We start from the raw sequence: 20,374 nt of genomic DNA, 5'->3' as shown, positions 1-20,374 counted from the left end.
GTTGGGTCCTTTTTACTGTGGCATTGATACTGTGCATGTTGGAAAGCTTTAAGATTTCTGTCTCTGTTATTTGGTCGGACCAACGTCCCTTATGGATACTCCTTAGACAGCGTAGGTGGAGTTTAGCTTTTTGGTGTGGCGGTAATATAGGGTCCACGACTCTGATGCATAATATGAGTGACTGGATAACTACAGCACTGTAGACTTTCAGTTTTGTGGATATGCTGAGTCCTCTCCATGGCCACATTTGTTCTTGAAATATCTGGTGAAACTATGGTCACTGTCCACCACCAGCATTTGAAGTCTTGTTGCGGCTGCATGGCGTTCAAGTCGAATTGGACTACAGGGCCATCAGGCGTCACCTAACAAACGCCGTGGAAGGTTTTGGAATAATTAGCATATTTCTAGATGGAAAAATATGTGATAGCCATTTCTGTTATTCATCTAATTCTTTTAGTAAAATTTCAATATCTTTTGTTTGTTCTATATATTATGCAATCCTTTTGCAAATAGTCTCACTTTTGTTCCGAATTTATAAAATTAAGAAGGTCATTCATATAAATTAGAAATAGTTGGCATAACACTTTCTTGAGGATATCGCATTTGATTGGTGTTTAGTGTTTATTTGTAGCCTTACTGGGTTTTTTTCCTCTACCATTAGGGAATCTTGAATCCATGGGTTTAATGGACTATTGGCTCATTATTATCTTAGACCTTTGAAAAGTCATCAATTTGACCTATTCAGTTTCACTTGACCTAAATTTCCTTAAGATACGTTGGTGTGGAGTAATGGCATTATGTTTATCTTTGTGGTTGATACATGTTATGTGTTCTAGCATTTCACACGGTATGCTGGTGTCTGATACTGGTCTGTAGTTTACTGAATCAGATTTATCTCCTTTTTTAAATAGGGGAGTGGCATAAACTTCTACCCAGTTCCTTGGTGCTCTAACTTGATAGAGTGAAAGCTGAAAATGTATTTTGAAAACTGGTGCTAAGTTGTTGCTTAAATCTTGGAGTAACGTAGCTGAAAGGCCACCAGCTCAAGATGCTTCATTTTGGTTTTTATGTTAGCTTATAATTTGTGGATTCTTTTTTCTTGTATATCACTGGTTAAGTAGTTGTACATAGTGTCAAAATTGGTCATAGTTTACCATTTAATTCTGTCCAAAAATTGGGTGGACATCAATGCTTACCTACTGATAATAAATAAAGTTTGATAACGCTTGAAAAACTAAGCACAGGTGTGTTTGAGGTCACTTGTATTTCTACGTGCTTTAGGTACGTTCTTGTATGGATGGCCCAGGTTAACACATAGTAGCCTATCATGGTCACTGGCTTCAATGCGATAGAATTGTGTGTTTTTGTAGAAAATCTGGAGGAGTCGCCTACGAGTTTGTGTAGAACAAATCCACCTTGTCATTTTTTGCTGGGTTTCTTCTAAAAGACATTGTCTTTCATATTGTCCACATTTGTCTAAGGTCTTTACAATAACTGACGGAAACACACGAAGCGAATCCTTTGTCACAGAGTAGAGTACTGTAATAAATTGGCTCTTTAGTCAATTCTATGGAGATTTATTCCTTTTTTGGAAGCAAGGATTATGATGCCAGACTTTCCTAGTCCCGGCCACAATTTGGGATTTGTCGTTATATGTTTATGTGGACGTGCGTTAGAGCGTGTGCATGTGTGTGTGTGAGTGTGTGTGTGTGTGCATGTGTTAGTGTGTATGTGTTAGTGAGCATGTGTTAGTGTGTTTGTGTCAGTGTGCGTGTGCCAGTGTGCGTGTCCCTAAAAAGGATGAATTCAGAAAGGAACAAATACAATATTTGGACCTACCAGAAACATTCCATCCCTATACACTGTTATCATTGGCACTGAATGGATTTTGCTGATCCACGTATTGCATCTATGGAAATACTTGGACACAGCCAGACGTGGAAATGATGATACAGCGGTGTTGATGTTATGTATGCAGCTTCAGAATTCAACCAAATAACAAACATACATATTTGATCAAGTCTGAGAGTGTTGCTAAGGGAATGGGAGAGGGCACTAGATGTATGGCATTGCCTAGGCTATTGTTTTCTTTATCATCCATTATTACTGCAATGATATTATTATAAAGCTATGGTAGGCCTACATATACTTACAAACCGAAATGATAGATGTATCCCGGAGCAGGGCTTGAGAAGTTCTGAGTCATAAAAGGGCAAGGAAAAAAATAGATTTTAGAAAATATGAAAAACAACCAAAAAAATGTAAAACTTAAAAAAAAACACATTTTGCATAAGAAATTTCGATAAATATTTTTAGCGGCCCCCGAAAGGGGAAGACGCTATTAGTTTTGTGTGGTCTGTCCGTCCGTCCTGTTTACATCTCGTAAACTAGAAAAGATATTGAAATCCGACATCATGATATTTTAGATCTTTCAAAGTTCTGATGCAACGGCTACTTTTTCTTTTTGTGAAAGCGAAAAATGTAATTTTTGAAATCAACTATGCAAGCAATTTTTTTTATTATAAAAAAAAACACATTTTTACAACTATTCACTATAAAAAGTAACAAACACGGGAGGCTATTAAGTAAGGGAGATGACTATTTACCATATTTAGAACACATTTATGAAAATGTTTTTAGATTTTTAGTCAAAATTTGTTTTTCAATTATTTTGCAAGTTCATACTAACTATTACATTAAAAAAATGTTTACTTTAATTTTAAAAGAGAAAACATCTATTTAGTATGCATATAAGTGGAAAATACAAAAAAAATGAATTAGTAGTTTTTTTTATATTATCGCGTGAACTGCAATACAACAATATATAACGGCACAGTTAACTACAGGATTTTGCGTAAATGTTTTTTTTTCCTTGAAGCTTTGAATTGACTCTATACAAAATAATTAGATCAATTTGATAATCATTATATGACATCAGTTAGGCCAGGTTCACATCTAACTCCACATTCACTTTTACCTTTTCCTTGGTCTTCTGAACCTTTGAGGCACCACATAAGATCTGTCAACCTTCTTTCTCCATTATTCTCTGTCATTTGTCTTTGATAGAATTTCATTCTGATGTTCTTTCTTAAAATATTGAAACTTGCCTTTTAACTGCCTGGGTGGACCACTTCGGGGGCCGATTTTGAGTTTGTGTTTCCAGACAAACTGTCTTTGTAACCTTGTTTTTCTTAAATAAATGTAAACATTTCTTTTGCAAACGACGGAACGTACTTAACTTAGCAACACAACTGTAAAAAAAAAAGTTGTAAAAATGGTGTATTTTTAGGAAAAAAAACTGCTTGCATAATTGATTTTAAAAAATTAGATTTTTCGATTTCAGAAAAGAAAAAAGTAGCCGTTACTTCAGAGCTTTGAATGGTCTAAAATACTATGATGTCGGATTTTCACTATCTTTTCTAGTTTACGAGATGTAAACATGACGGACGGACGGACGGGCAGACCACACAAAACTAATAGCGTCTTGAATAATTGGTCCTTGTGCTGGCCAGATACACACTGCTCTTTAACCATTGGCCAAAGAAACATGATCTTAGCATGATCTGACCTATAGACCGCTGGTCTGAAAGGGGAACTTTATTATTATTATTATATACCCCACTTTTATCTCACTCCCTCTCTCTCTCTGCCTGTCCCCCACATTCACAGCTTACACTGTATATTGAGCAACACATTTATAAATAAACCAGATTCTGAAACTCTTTAGCTAATATAAAAAAAAGAGAGTAGAGAGACTGCCATGAACATGCTCACGGTGCTCCACATGACAGACAAATCGTTTTTTTTTTCGTCTAACACCAACCCTCCCAAAACTCCTACCCGCCCCCAAGTACAAACACTATCAACACCATTTTCCTTTATTTATCAGCAATTTCAAAACTTTTATTTGGAGAGTACACCTGGAAGCCCTGTGTCATTGAAGCGATAACATTAAATGAAAAAATAAAAAAACAGTGGCGGTAAATAATCTAGATCTAAGCGTTGAAGGAATGAAGTTGTACAAGACATTGGTCTACTGGGTTCTTGCCATACACAGTTGGTGATAAGTTGACAGATATACGGAGAATAATTAATGTAGAAAGGGAAGGGCAGATAACCAATGAGAAAAGATAATAAATAGACTAGAATGAGTTTTATCATTGACAACTAAGTTCTAATGTCAAGAGTTCTTAGGCTAACTGACAGTTATTTTCTTACACTCTTAGTCGTATTAGCTGTTGGCTATTGTAGTCAATTTTCATATGATCTATGTTTTTGTAAGATTCAATCTATGTCGTCTGCTTTTGTGTGCGGTGATAAAGAAATAATTTCATACTAAAATTAGAACAAAAATGAAAGCGTTATTAAAGGAACATTAGAAAAAGATAAAGAACTATACGCAATAAGCATGAAAGAAGGTTGCACCTACTCTAACCGAGGTGTAACAATAGTAATGCATTGGGTCGGTAACAATACAAAGTTTCCAGAACATAAATCTGATGAGCCAATGTCCAAAGATTGGATGAAGATATTTGTTTAGGTAAAGAAATAACAGAATTCCCTTTTGTGAAATAAAACAGTTTAGTTCCTCAAGTAGAAATCCTAAAGAGTTTGAACACTATAAATGCACAATACAACATATTAATTTCAAAAAGTATTTAACATGAAGGACCCAACTTATTGTCTTCCCTTGTATTTATACCCTTCTCAGAATTAGCCTTCTTCAGAAAGGAATGAGAACGTTCTATTGGAAGGATCCTTGCATATTTTTTGGGAAACTGACTGTTGTTTCTCCAAATGTAAACGTTCTGTTTATATAAATAAAACAACCTTAAAGAGAAACTTGCAAAACCTTATATTTATGATGTACTTTTGTTAAAAAGCAAACAAATATAGGCCTACATTAAAAGTTCCCCTTCCAGACCTTGTGGTCTAAAGGCCTACTGTTAACGTCGGTGTCATATAGCCAGCACAACGACCAACCTTCTTTACTTTTCCCCGCTCTATTGTCAGGTACCCATTAGACCTGGGAAAAGTAAAGATGGTTGGTCGAAGATCCCGAAATTAAAAATCCCACGATTCGAGCCCCAGACCCCGGTTCGGAAGCCAAGCGCTTTACCACTCAGCCACCGCGCCCCCATAGACCTACATTGGTTGTAGAATAAAATTTAGCGTAGCTGCCGAACCATGAGTACTTAAACATTAGTAGTAATTAACTTTTGTTGAAGTAACGTTGTGCTGGATGATACACGCCGGATGACTCAGGGCATACTCCTGTGTGTGGTACAGTTGAACTTAACAACTTCCAAACAGACTTAGACTTAGACTTAGGTCCTCCCGCGCCGTTCGGCGCATTGGGCGGCAAGCTGTCTCCATAATGATCTGTCACTGGCAATGTCTGAAGCCTCTTCCCATCTGGTGTCCACTGTTCTGAGGTCCTCCATGAAGGTGTGTCGCCAGGTAATACGAGGACGTCCCTGTTTGCGCTTTCCTCGTTTTGGCTTCCATGTTATCGCAACTCTTGGTGTGCGTAATTCATTTTGACGTAGAACATGTCCCGCAAACCTCATGCGACGCTCAGTCACAACCTCACTAAGTGTTCGACTCCCAGTTCGGCAAAGGATTTCCTTGTTTGAGATCCGGTCTGTGTAACTGACTCCCAAAATCCGTCTCAGCCATCTCTGTTGAGCCACATTTAGTCTTTTCTCAATTTTGACAGATGACTTCCATGTCTCACATGCATATTGTGATGTTGCTAGTTCAGGCTGTCTTGAAGTCAACCAATTACTCTGCAATCGTTTGGGTGTAATTGTCCGGGTGTATTACGTGTAGTTGCACAACAATACAAACAAGAACTGGCACATCGATTTTAACTAGTGAAGAGATGTAGTCGACTCTGATGAACTATTCAACATGTATTTATTATGATAAAAGGGCCACAGTAGAAGTCTCTGTCACTAAACACGTCGTTACCCTGGAATGTTCTATCGCTAACTGATTTTCCGGTCTCTAACCCAACATATCCCAAACGTCACTAGTCCCGTTCAATATGCGTCTACTATGGTGCGTCGCTAAATAACTAAAATAACTAACCTATATAAATAAGGTGTCTAACAGATTCCTCCCCCCCTTGAAAAAAAAATATGTCAATATTTTTCCACTACTGTCAAGTCTTACAAGGGCATTTTCAATTTAAGGGGAAGACCACAAACATAAAATCTTGATCTCTTCATCTTGACATCTTCATCTTGACAGTTCCTCATATTCATGTCAATGTTCATAACAGTTCATAACATTCCAGAATCATCTTCATTGGTATACAGTTCATCATAGAGGAAAATGTGGCATCCTATGGGCATGTCCTACACATCTCAAATGTTCTTCACTGGCAGTAATCTGATAAAATACAATATTTCAAAAAACAATTACAGACTTTATTTACACATTCAATACATTTTTTCTTACCACCCTTTTATACGCTTTTGTCCATTTTTCTTTTATACTCACCCTTTTCCATAGAACTAACTTTCGTCAATGATATATGAAATGATTCACACAAAAAAAATATCCATACTTACTTTTAAATGCTTAACATCAACTTTACTTATCTCCCTTTTCATAACATATAAATGGTGTCAATATATTAATATATATTACATAATCAATATAATCATAGTTTATTTACAAAACTGTTTCACTTCAATGTCATTCTAGACAATAAATCAGCTACAATATTCACAGCTCCACTAATAGCTTTCACTTCAAATTTATACTCCTGTAGTGCTAAGAACCATCTATAAACACGACTGTTTTTCATGCTCTTTTGCTGTATATACTGAATAGGTTTATGATCAGTTAATAATATGAATTTCCTTCCTATTAAATAGCTCTCTAGCTTAGTAATTACCCATATTACAGCTAAGGCTTCTCTTTCAATGACACTATATTTTTTCTCTGCCTCTGACAATTTTCTACTTACATATAATATAGGATGTAAGTTATCATAGTTCTGCATTAAACAACCACCAATAGCATTACCAGATGCATCAGTTGTGACATAAAATATTTTGTCTTTATCAGGTAGTCTTAATATTAGTTCATGACTAAAAACATCTTTAATTCTGTCAATAGCTTTCACACATTCCTCATTACAAACTACTTTTTGAGGTTTTCCTTTTTTAAGTAAGTCATTTAGTGGATTCACTATTTCTGCTAAGTTTTTTATAAACTTTCTGTAATAATTTACTATTCCCAATATACTTTTAATTTGTCTTTTTGTTGTAGGTATTTCAATATTAAGTACTTTCTTTATGTTATCTTCAATAGGGCTAATCATGTTGTTATTTATTTTATGTCCTAAGAAAATTATTTCCTCCAATCCTATTTCTACTTTTTCTGCTTGAATTGTAAGTCCACTTTCTTTTATTATTTTGAATACTTCTTTTACATCTACCAAATGTTCCTCCCAACTATTATTAAAAATACATATGTCATCTAAATAGCAAATAACATTTTCTTTGTTTCCAATTATCATGTTCATCATTCTATTAAATGTGGCAGGTGCATTTACTAATCCAAAACTCATATAATTCCATTGAAAAATACCATATGGTGTTACAAATGCTGTGTAAGGTTTTGCATTTTCTGTTAAAGGTATTTGCCAATAACCTTTAGTTAAATCTAATTTAGTAAAAAATTTTGCTCCATTTAATTTATGTAAAATATCCTCTATATTTGGCATTGGATATGGGTCAAATTCTGTGATGTTGTTAAGTTTCCTATAATCAATACATAACCTTATATCTCCATTCTTCTTTTTGGCTATCACAATTGGTGAAGCATAAGGAGATGTTGATGGTTCAATTATACCTGATTCTAGTAAATTGTCTATTTCTTTCTTTACTTTGTCTTGTAAATGTAGCGGTATTCTATATGGCTTAAGCTTGATAGGTTTTGTGTCTGTTACTTTAATGTCATGTTTAATAATATTAGTTTTTCCTGGTATGCTGGAAAAAATTTCTTTGTATTCCTGTATTATTTTAGTTATATCTTTTGACTTTTCCTTAGTTAAATTATTAAGATTAATCTTTTGCCAAGTTTGATTCTCTTTTGTTTCTATTACAGGTATTTCCTTAATATCATTTTCATTATGATTTTCATTTGTTATTATCATCAAGCATTCTTCTCTTTCTGAAAATTTATTTTCTATTTCCTCCTGAATGTTTTGTATCAACTCATCTTCTCTATCATGATATAGTTTCAAATTATTTATGTGATATGTTTTAACTTTCCCATTTATTTCAATTTGATAATTGACATCACTAATTTGTTTTATCACCTTAAATGGACCTTTCCATTGTTTACCAATTTTATTTTTCAGGTCATTTATTAATATTAATACGTTGTTTCCTACTTCTAGTGTTTTCAATTGTCTTTTCTTATTTAGATTCTCATGAGCACTTTGTTTATATTTCTTATTGTTGTTATATGCTTGAGTCCATATTTCTTTCAATTCTGTTGTGATTGTTGTTTCACTGTCATTATTTAATTTATTCTCATTGTCTATTAGATTTTCTTTAAAAACATCTAATTCATCTCTGGGTTTTCTTCCATGTATTATTTCATATGGTGAAAATTGTGTTGCTTCATGGATGTTGTTTCTATGAGCAAATAGTACATAGTTAATGTAATGATCCCACTTGTTCTGATTATTCTGAATTATCTTTGTTAGTGATCTTTTTAATGATCCACCATATCGTTCACATAAACCGTTACTCTCCGGGTGGTAAACCGAAGAGTATATGTGCTGTATATTGTATTGTTTAGTCCATTTCTTAAATTGTTCTGACTTAAACTGAGATCCCTGATCACTCAATATAATTTTAGGTATACCATGTCTTGTAATTACTTTTTGAGTTATGGCATTAATGATATTTTCTGCACTTGTATTTGATAATGGGATTGCCTCTGGGTATCTACTAAACATGTCTATTACTGTTAGAATGTATTTGTTATTATTTTCAGTTTGAATTAAAGGACCTATTAAATCAATAGATACTTTCTGAAATGGTGCCGTAGGTTCATCCATTTCTTGAATAGGTGCTTTATTCACTAGGCTTTTGTTAGATCTCTTTTGACATATGTCACATGAGTTTATGTATTTGTTGATTGTTGCTTTCATTTTGGGCCAAAATACTTGTTTTGACAAGTTCCTATAACATTTCTTTACTCCCCTATGTGCTGCTAAATTATTATCATGTGTCATGATTAAAACATCTTTCCAATATTTCTGTGGTAAGACAAGTTGTTTTATTTTCTTGTTATCATTACTTGTTTGTCTAAACAATATTTTATTCTCTATACAAAATTTCTCCATTGGATTATTATTGTTTTTATCTGATATTCTTGAATAAATTTTCCCAATAATATTGTCATTCATTTGTTCTAATGCAAATGTGGGTGTTGTTTCTTTTTCACTTTGAGATATTTGTGTTTCCAGACTATTTTGTGTTTCATTTTCTATCTCACTTTCCTTAACATCTGTATTTTCTATTTGTATTACATTACTGGTTTCTTTTTCTTCATCCTTACTTATTACATTTATTGTATTTTCCTGTTTCTCATCTTGTTTATCCATTGATCTTGTTATTACCATACTTGTTATATTTTGTGTTTCTATGTTTCCATGATTTTGTCTTATGTTTTTGTATTTGTTTTGCCAGTCTTCTAATTCTTTTCTTGAACATTCTTTAACTCCTTTTATGTTTCCTACTAACATATCATATCTCATTTCTGGTATTGCAATGCCATCACAATAACCAGTGAAAAATGGAGTTTCAATGTACACCCTTATAGCTTTAAATTCCCTTACAGTGCCATCTGCTAATTCTACTTTCTTAGTAAACCCTTTATACCAATGAGGTTTGACAAATTTAGTTTTTACTGCCAAAGTGTTACAACCTGAATCCCTGATTAATTCCACCGGAATTCTATCTACAAACCCTGGGTACACTGCAAAATTGTTCCTATTTCCTTCCATGAAATATATCCTATCTGTACCTTTATTTTTGTATTCCCTACTGTAACTCCTATTTCTATAATTTCCCCTGTCATTCCTATCTCTACTCCTATATCTACTGTTATTTTGTTCATTGTATCTATTTCTACTTCCAGATCTACTATTCCCTCTTCTACAGTTAGCTGCTATATGACCTTTTCCTTGACATTTAAAACAGGTTATTTCACTATATTTTCTATTTCCACTATTTGATCTGTTTCTATTTCTACTTCTATCAACATTTTCTTTGGTGTATCCTATTAAATCTACTTTGCTCTTATCTCTATCAGAAAATGGTTTATTTGGATATGCATTTTTGTATACTCTCATTATCTCTGTTATTTCATCTATAGTTTTTGGGTTTCTTTCTCTAATAAAAGATTGTAATTGAGGATCACATTTATTTACAAAGTTGTCCACTAGAATAAAATTTTTTAATCCTTCATAAGAGTTTGTTACTTTTTCTAATTTTACCCACTTATTGAAAAAATCCTTTTCCATATTAATGGTAGTTTGGGGTTCTATTCCTAATGATGGTATATTGTCAAAGTATTTCTTTCTAAAAGTTGTAGCATTATGACCATAGGCATTTAATAATTCTCTTTTTAAAACCTGATAGCTATCATCAATATGATGGTCATGATTTTGGCATATTGTTAGAGCTTGACCATGAACAAAGTCTATCAGTATTTCAGACCACTCTTCTTCAGGCATATTAAATGTAGACATTTTTGCCTCATATCTTTTCAGAAAATCACCAATGTCATCCTTCTGTTCATCAAAACTTTGTATCTTTCTCTTTAGCCATGTCTGCGAATTAGGGTTGTCTCTTTGAGTGGTATAATTATTTGAGTTATTTGTGTTATTTCCTTGTTCAGTTTGGGCTCTGGCTTGTGCTGCATCCAATCTCATCTTCTCCATTTTAGCTTCATGTTCTCGGTCCTCTTTTTGCTTCTCATATTCTTCCTTTCTGATCCTATCTTGTCTCTCTATCTCTTGTCTTTGACGTTCTTCTTGTCTTTCTATCTCTTGTCTTTGACGTTCCGTTTCTTCCTTCACCACTTGCTGTACATAAGCTGCTAAGTCCTTTCCTTTTAACTCCATGGCCTTTCCATCCTGCATAGCTGTTTCCTTAACCTCCTTAAGGTCCACATATGATGATGTAGCCATTGTGTTTTATATTTTATATATATTTTTACTTGGCCTATATTAGTTATGGCTATACTTTAAACTTATTTTATATTTAAGTTTTTCCACACTTTTATACAAATTTTAAATGGTATGTCTCTATCTATAGATTTAGTAAATGTATAAATCTAGTCTGAGTTATTATGGTTATATTCAAATCTGTATATTAGATCTAGTATTACACACAAATTTAAATCTAGTATATTATAGTATGTATAATAATACTATTTAGATCTATAGTTATCAAGAGCACTATGACTTTTAGATCTAGTATGAATAACTATGATCAATTTTAAAATCTGGTATGACTGAAGTCACAGTGAAGTGTTTAGAGTAAATTCAAAGACTGTCTAGAGTCTAGATCTAGAGTAGATTATGGTTCTATTTAACCATATAAAACAGATACGTTCATAAAATGTCAAATATATCTTCAACAAGATATATATATTTAGAATGTACTACCTTCATTCATCTTCAACTTAATAATATTTCAAAGTAGAGTCTAGATAATTAAATTGTACCAAAGAGATGTACAAAATTTGCAGATCTATATTTAGCCAGACGACAGTGTTTGACTACATAGCCAGTTTCGGCATTATTCTCATGGCAAAATCATAATTGATTTTAACCGCTCAAACTAAAATTATTTTAGTCTGATTCACAGTAAAAGAATCCTACCCGCACTTTCTATCATTAAGTGAAAAAAAAAAAATACAGATCTAATTAAATTAATAAAAATAAATAATTTAAAATAATATAAACAAATGAAATAATTAAATGAGACTATCACTATGGGTTGGGATGTGACAATATGGCACACAATGATAACGTCACGAAGTAACCAGGCAACAACGGATATGACGTTTACACAAACAAAACAAATTACAATCCTAAATATATAATATAGCTTTTCATCTAAATTACGTCTTCTACCCCGACGGGTTTTAAGGCGCACCACCTGATTTTACTCAGGCTAACGTACCAAATTTAGACAAAATCTATTTCTAAGGGCAATCTAAACATATACTAATAAGAAAAATGGCACTTAGCTTTTGATAAGAAAGATCCCTTTGTTCGGACTCCCGAATATGCTAGATCACAACAAATTCCACTGCCTCTCTTCCAGTTCTGACTCTGTTCTCCGGTGCTACCAGTATCCCACGTAATGCCACAGATGTCCTGATATGCCACAGCAAAATGTTCCAGTTTCTTCGACGACTGTTGATGAGCGTATGTGTAGTTCCGACGACCTTGTGTACACAGTTACTGACGAATAGGTTAACGGTTCTTCTGGCGATGACTTGACTTGTGTAGACGACTACTGACAAATAACAGTCTCTTGACGGCAACTTGATCTGGACGACTGACGAATAACGAATTTCTTGACGATGACTTGATCTGGGCTGACGAATAACGACTTTCTTGACGATGACTTGATCTGGGCTGACGAATAACGACTTTCTTGACGATGACTTGATCTGGGCTGACGAATAACGGTTCTCTAAAATAGTTCACTGCCTCTGCTGCTACTCTGGTAGTACGACGAAGTTTGCTGTTGTACTCTGCTTCACTAGACCAACTGTCCAATGTAGACTAGGTGAAACCAAGGTCACCTCCGACGACGTTCCGTTAGACGATTAACGGTTTTCAACGAAATTAAGTGGATGTAGCTGTTTCCACAACTTCACTGCTAACAAGTCTAGATATGGTCTAGACCGACGAATACTAGATATATCAATGTTCAGTACTGATAAAGATTACTTCACTAACCTTCCAAAGGTTAAACACAGTGACCGTTATAAACGTGGCAAGCAACCGGTTCAATGAGCAAACTGCTCCACAAGAATCTCTCCAAGGGTAAGACGACAGAGCGATTTCGATTTAGTTAGCTACCAAACTTGTAGTACTCACAATACTTCTGACAGCGGGCAAACTGTCCTTCTCGAAACTGACGAGGTAAAACTTGATACTCAATGTGGCTCCTATGACGAAGAAAAAATATGTCCAACAGGTTCACTAACGATCTCTCACCCGTTATGAACGAACGGTTTCTCTGGTTGTAGGTCGATTCAGCATATGAAGATCAGGCTTTGATAATATACTGGTTAAGCAGACCAGACGTTGCGATGATTACTGTCCTGACGAAGGTCACCCTGAGTTAACGGCTCGTCGAACGTGCGATCAAACAGGCGATGACTGTATGTAGATCTAGAACAAAGTCACTCTGTGATGCTGCTGTGTTCAGCCGTACTCCGATGAAATCTTATAACTTCGAGTGCACGACCCTCACCTGAGTAAACGTTCTGCTTCGAGGTCCGGTTCGATGTTCGTCTTCATCAGGGTCCGGCTTCGAGGTTCGGGGTCGCCACTGTGATGTTGCTAGTTCAGGCTGTCTTGAAGTCAACCAATTACTCTGCAATCGTTTGGGTGTAATTGTCCGGGTGTATTACGTGTAGTTGCACAACAATACAAACAAGAACTGGCACATCGATTTTAACTAGTGAAGAGATGTAGTCGACTCTGATGAACTATTCAACATGTATTTATTATGATAAAAGGGCCACAGTAGAAGTCTCTGTCACTAAACACGTCGTTACCCTGGAATGTTCTATCGCTAACTGATTTTCCGGTCTCTAACCCAACATATCCCAAACGTCACTAGTCCCGTTCAATATGCGTCTACTATGGTGCATCGCTAAATAACTAAAATAACTAACCTATATAAATAAGGTGTCTAACAATATGTAGCAGTTGGAATGACGATTGTGTTGAGAAGGTGTATTTTTGTCTCGAGTCCAATGGCTTGGCTAGTCCAAATAGGCTGCAGCCTTTGGAAAATGCTCCCTGCCTTTCCTATTCGGCACGCTACATCATGGTAAGCATCTCCATCATTTGTTATGATGCTGCCAAGGTACGTGAACTTGTCCAGCTCTTCAAGCTTTGACTCGCCAAGTCTGACGGGGACACCCTTTGCCTTATATCCCACTCGCATAATTTTAGTCTTATCCAAGTTTATGCGGAGGCCAATTTTGGGTGCCTCTCTGTCTAGGCTCTCCGTCATTTCTTGAATGCATTTATTTGTAGCCCCGAGTAGTGCAACATCATCAGCAAAGTCCAAGTCCGTCAATTGGAGTTGTTCATGCCATGGAATACCAAAGGCAGTCTGGTTCATTGCTCTCCTCATTATGTAGTCGATGGCTAGGAGGAAAAGGAAGGGAGATAAGATGCACCCCTGTCTCACACCTGTCTCGATTGTAAAAAACTCTGTTGTTCCCTCTTCTGTTTTAATGCAGCAACTAGACTGACTGTAAAGGTGTCGTAGGATCTGGACGAATTTTTCTGGTATACCGTATTCTCTAACTATTTTCCATAGTGATTCTCGGTGGACACTATCAAACGCTTTTTTGAAGTCCACGAAATTGATCGTTAGCCGTTGTTGGTACTCAAGACTTTGTTCTATGATATTTCGTAAAACGAAAATCTGCTCTGTACATGATCTGCCTCTTCGGAAACCTGCTTGTTCTTCTCTGAGCCTTTCATCTACAGACTGTTGAAGCCGTCTCAACAAAACAGTGCTGAAAACTTTGCCTGGGACAGAGAGGAGAGTAATGCCCCTCCAGTTGTTACAGTCTGCCAAGTTGCCCTTTTTTGGAAGCTTTACAATCACTCCCTTTTGCCAGTCCTCTGGGACTTTTGAAGTTCGCCAACAGAGATTTAAGAGATCAGTCATTCTGTTAACAATGCACTGTCCCCCATATTTTAGCATTTCTGCTGATATCATGTCTAGTCCTGGTGCTTTGTTATTCTTTAGCACTGCAATGGCCATGGTAACCTCCTCAGCAGTTATTGGGTCTGTCTTGACCTTGAGATCATTGTCTGGAGAGGGGTCCTTGAATATGTAAGTTAGGTCTGGCGACAGTTGGTTAAGGGTCTCTTTAAAGTGCTCTACCCATCTTGCATCCTGTTCTCCGCCATATGCCGGTCCCAAGCCCGGGTGAGAAAGGATCCCTAGATATAAAAAAGAAACTTTACTGTGGTAGACTTATTTCTAAACGTAATATTTCAAAAGTTAATATTTCATACAGATATAAAATAAACCGAATCTATTCGATTATCTCCAGTGAAGACATATACCGTCAATAGACATTTTCTGTATCATTCCTACTGTTATACTGTAAGTGCCTTCGCTTGACGATCGCAGCAAGCTAACAACATAACATGGGACTCTGAGTATGTAATCTGTATTATAAGTTTGTTACGAATTAACTTGCAACCAATAGTGTGAACTGAAATTTTTATCGAGGAATGAATTTTTTTTTAACAAAGCTTTCTATCAAATCACTCTGTCCTCTGTCTGTCGGGTACAATTTTTGTTCATGTTAAATCTCTCTCACTTCCCATTCTCGGATCAAATTGAAACTTAACAGAATTATTTTACCTAACAAAGCATGAATCAATAAAAGAAAATAAACCAATTAATTAATTAGTTAGTGGTAATTAATTATTAAGGTAATCGAAAAGGGAAATATTTCCTAAAGTATTGAGATATATGGCTGTAAATATGTAATTTTCCCCATTAGATAAGCTTTGTTGTTTTTAAAGTATTTTTTTTAAATTTATTTAGTTTGTTTGTGAATAGATTTGATCAAAATAATAATAATAATAAAAAACTAAATTGATAAAATAATATTTATAAATAAAATAAGAGTGTAATAAGTAATCACTTAAAGCCTATACGTCCTAGAGCAGTGTTATCTGATGATCGTCATTGCCAGTGTCCAAATTGTACTTACGTTCAAACAAGATCCAGTCCCAGTCAGTACATCCAAACTTTGTGCAGCTCTGATCACAGTACACAACAAACAAGATCCAGTCCCAGTCAGTACATCCAAACTTTGTGCAGCTCTGATCACAGTACACAACAACAAACAAGATCCAGTCCCAGTCAGTACATCCAAACTTTGTGCAGCTCTGATCACAGTACACAACAACAAACAAGATCTAGTCCCTATCAGTACATCCAAACTTTGGACAGCTCTGATCACAGTACACAACAACAAACAAGATCCAGTCCCAGTCAGTACATCCAAACTGTGTGCAGCTCTGATCACAGTGCACAACAACAAACAAGATCCAGTCCCAGTCAGTACATCCAAACTTTGTGCAGCTCTGATCACAGTGCACAACAAACAAGATCCAGTCCCAGTCAGTACATCCAAACTTTGTGCAGCTCTGATCACAGTGCACATCAAACAAACAAGATCTAGTCCCTATCAGTACATCCAAACTTTGGACAGCTCTGATCACAGTACACAACAACAAACAAGATCCAGTCCCAGTCAGTACATCCAAACTTTGTGCAGCTCTGATCACAGTACACAACAACAAACAAGATCTAGTCCCTATCAGTACATCCAAACTGTGTGCAGCTCTGATCACAGTGCACAACAAACAAACAAGATCCAGTCCCAGTCAGTACATCCAAACTTTGTGCAGCTCTGATCACAGTGCACAACAAACAAACAAGATCCAGTCCCAGTCAGTACATCCAAACTGTGTGCAGCTCTGATCACAGTGCACAACAAACAAACAAGATCCAGTCCCAGTCAGTACATCCAAACTTTGTGCAGCTCTGATCACAGTGCACAACAAACAAACAAGATCCAGTCCCAGTCAGTACATCCAAACTTTGTGCAGCTCTGATCACAGTGCACAACAAACAAGATCCAGTCCCAGTCAGTACATCCAAACTTTGTGCAGCTCTGATCACAGTGCACATCAAACAAACAAGATCTAGTCCCTATCAGTACATCCAAACTTTGGACAGCTCTGATCACAGTACACAACAACAAACAAGATCCAGTCCCAGTCAGTACATCCAAACTTTGTGCAGCTCTGATCACAGTACACAACAACAAACAAGATCTAGTCCCTATCAGTACATCCAAACTTTGGACAGCTCTGATCACAGTGCACAACAAACAAACAAGATCCAGTCCCAGTCAGTACATCCAAACTTTGTGCAGCTCTGATCACAGTGCACAACAAACAAACAAGATCCAGTCCCAGTCAGTACATCCAAACTGTGTGCAGCTCTGATCACAGTGCACAACAAACAAACAAGATCCAGTCCCAGTCAGTACATCCAAACTTTGTGCAGCTCTGATCACAGTGCACAACAAACAAACAAGATCCAGTCCCAGTCAGTACATCCAAACTTTGTGCAGCTCTGATCACAGTGCACAACAACAAACAAGATCCAGTCCCAGTCAGTACATCCAAACTTTGTGCAAAACAACACTCTGTTCTCTTGCTACCAACTCTCTAGCTAAGCTGTAAGCAGCTCGGGTGTAAGTATTTGTTGAGTTCTCCACTCCTTCTTCTCCCTTCACCTCCTTCCGACTCTCACCCCTTTTATTAACACTCTCTCACACAAACAAACACACATACACACACCATCTTTCCCATAAAGCTAGTTGCTGCTGCTGCTATAAAGTTTTCATTTATATTGTAAATACTTTTGTGAGTAACTCTGTCAAAAAAGGTTTACACCATTGTACTATAGACATCCATTGGAGATATTTTCTTGTGCATTTTTACTGCATGAATTTCAACTAGTCTTCCACCTTATCAGAGAATCTTAGTCAACTTCTTTACCACTGAGTCTCAATTGGCATCAATGTACATAGTGTCTGGTGCTAATCAACTTTTGTATATTACACATAACAGGATGCGATGCTCCGGAGTTTCGAGTCACTAAATGTACTTATAATAATCAGTACACTGTTTACATGTATGCGCTTTACATTGGAACATTAGAGAATCAAATTGTAAAAAAATAAACAATTATCCTTTTTTTAAAAGTCTTTTAATATTGTGTCCTGTCTTTGTCATCTTATTTTTATCCTTATTGACCCTACTGCATTGAAGAGAGAGAGAAAGAGAGAGAAAGAGAGAGAGAGAGGGGTAGGCTTGTAAAGTGGTAAAGCGCTTGGCTTATTAACAGAGGGGTCCAGGATGTGAAGACTGGTTGTTTTTTTCGATAGCTTTAGTGTGTCTCTGAGTCCAGCCAGCTCTACTTCAGCTCTAAACCAGCCAGCTCTACTTCAGCTCTAAACCAGCCAGCTCTAATTCAGCTCTAAACCAGCCAGCTCTACTTCAGCTCTAAACCAGCCAGCTCTACTTCAGCTCTAAACCAGCCAGCTCTAATTCAGCTCTAAACCAGCCAGCTCTACTTCAGCTCTAAACCAGCCAGCTCTAATTCAGCTCTAAACCAGCCAGCTCTAATTCAGCTCTAAACCAGCCAGCTCTACTTCAGCTCTAAACCAGCCAGCTCTAATTCAGCTCTAAACCAGCCAGCTCTAATTCAGCTCTAAACCAGCCAGCTCTAATTCAGCTCTAAACCAGCCAGTTAGTTGGGAAAAGTATGACGCTCTCCTTAACCGTGGACCACAGAAACTGATAACCTTAATACTATCTGCCCTATAGATCTGAAAAGGGAACTTTTTATAAAAATATTTATGATATATTTATAAACAATAGTACCAAACGATTAAGGTGACAATCTACGACGCTAAATACAACCCATGCTGTGATCCGGCCTAGAAATGAGAGTTATTGTATTCCCGGTATGAAACGACCAAAGGACTACGATCTAGATCTAGGTCGCATTCCTAATATTCCTATTCAAAGCAAATGAAGTGGAGAGTTCGTCGACTCTCGGATCGTGCACTGACCGGGTGAACAAAGGGGAGTAAGCAGGCATGTAAAAACTTGTAGAAGTAAGCCGTCATTCATTCATCATCCATGTCAGCGTAGTTGTCTCCCTTCCTCTTAGCTATACTGTTGTATTTGTCACATGTTAAACAGTGTTTCAAATGTAAATAGTACCGTTGAGTTAAATAAAGCGGAACAATATCTCTCTTCCTGTTGAAGGAACACAATAGTTCGGCGCTTGATAACATTTCCTAGTTGTAAGTGAGAGTTGGTGGCGGGAAACAGCTCGTGTTGTTTTCTACTCGCGGACTGTGCTGATGTTTACATTTGATAGATCTACTTGGCTATGGAAGAGTGAACAAAATAGTTCAGATTTGTACACATATATGACTATTGGATTACAGCCCCTGTATCTAGTGACTCCTCTAGTGAGCCTTGGTATGCAACTATTAACTTGAAGTAAGTAGATCTAGTGACTCCTCTAGTGAGCCTTGGTATGCAACTATTAACAAGAAGTAAGTAGATCTAGTGACTCCTCTAGTGAGCCTTGGTATGCAACTATTAACTTGAAGTAGATCTAGTGACTCCTCTAGTGAGCCTTGGTATGCAACTATTAACTTGAAGTAGATCTAGTGACTCCTCTAGTGAGCCTTGGTATGCAACTATTAACTTGACGTAAGTAGATCTAGATGTTAGTTTTACGTTTCAGATAGTCCTTCTGAATTGAAGATTATTATTTCCTAGTCCGAACCTTCCGCAAGACGGCGGGAAGAGTTTGAACCCGGGACCATCGAGACCAGTGGCGTCACTAGGAGGTGTGGGGGTGCGGTCCACATCAGGTGACACACATTTGGGGGTGAACATTTGTGAACAATCAATGAAAAGTTTTCAGCTCTCTGTATTGGCGCTACAAAAAAAAGTTGTTTAGTTGGGGGTTAGCACAATTACAATTAGCTATCTAATCGCACCGGTTGACACCGTCCCAAGTGACGCCACTGATTGAGACGACAGTCCATAGCACATACCTAACTACTTGGTAGACATCCCTATAGGACATAGGACATTAGTTTTTATTTTTATGTGTGTGTGACTGTGTGTGCATTTACTTGATCATCACTTCTTAATGCTGCATATCTTTTAGTGATTTCAATCTGTTGATCAGTACGACATACAATGTGCTCAGTCCTTGTCTACTTTCTTTCTGGGACTTTGATGCTAGAATTCAAACCAAATGTTACATCAAGATCTTTGATATATGTAGTGAAGGTTATATTGCGAATATTTTCAGTGAATGGATAATTTGTTTTGGTTTTATATTTTGATATTACCAGTGAATGGTAGATTGTGATATTTAAACAAATTCGTGTGTGATTTTAAATATGTATATGTTCATGTTTCATTCTCATCTGACTT

At 36.4% G+C, this 20,374-nt stretch overlaps 2 protein-coding genes across 7 annotated transcripts in view; one reads left to right on the top strand and one right to left on the bottom strand.

Annotated features, from left to right (window-relative positions):
- The window catches only part of LOC106077623 (putative RNA polymerase II subunit B1 CTD phosphatase RPAP2), a 273,180-nt gene that overhangs the window by 94,347 nt on the left and 158,459 nt on the right, over positions 1-20,374 (bottom strand). The window lies entirely within an intron of this gene.
- Positions 1-20,374, top strand: part of LOC106076573 (prostaglandin E2 receptor EP4 subtype-like) — a 90,748-nt gene that overhangs the window by 26,760 nt on the left and 43,614 nt on the right. Inside the window, exon 1 of one of the 6 annotated variants that reach the window (XM_056030951.1) lies at positions 19,050-19,420. The exons of 2 other annotated variants lie outside the window; for them this stretch is intronic. The gene's annotated coding sequence lies outside the window, so the exon portion shown is untranslated. Of the gene's footprint in view, positions 1-19,049; positions 19,421-19,440; positions 19,637-20,374 lie in introns of those variants that run through there. 3 more of the 6 variants (XM_056030959.1, XM_056030952.1, XM_056030956.1) reach the window with 3 other exon arrangements.

Source organism: Biomphalaria glabrata, chromosome 5 (genome assembly GCF_947242115.1).
Source record: "Biomphalaria glabrata chromosome 5, xgBioGlab47.1, whole genome shotgun sequence".
In the NCBI taxonomy this organism is placed as follows: domain Eukaryota; kingdom Metazoa; phylum Mollusca; class Gastropoda; family Planorbidae; genus Biomphalaria; species Biomphalaria glabrata.
Note: the sequence above shows the minus strand (reverse complement) of the source record. Positions and strands in the feature narration are given on the sequence as shown.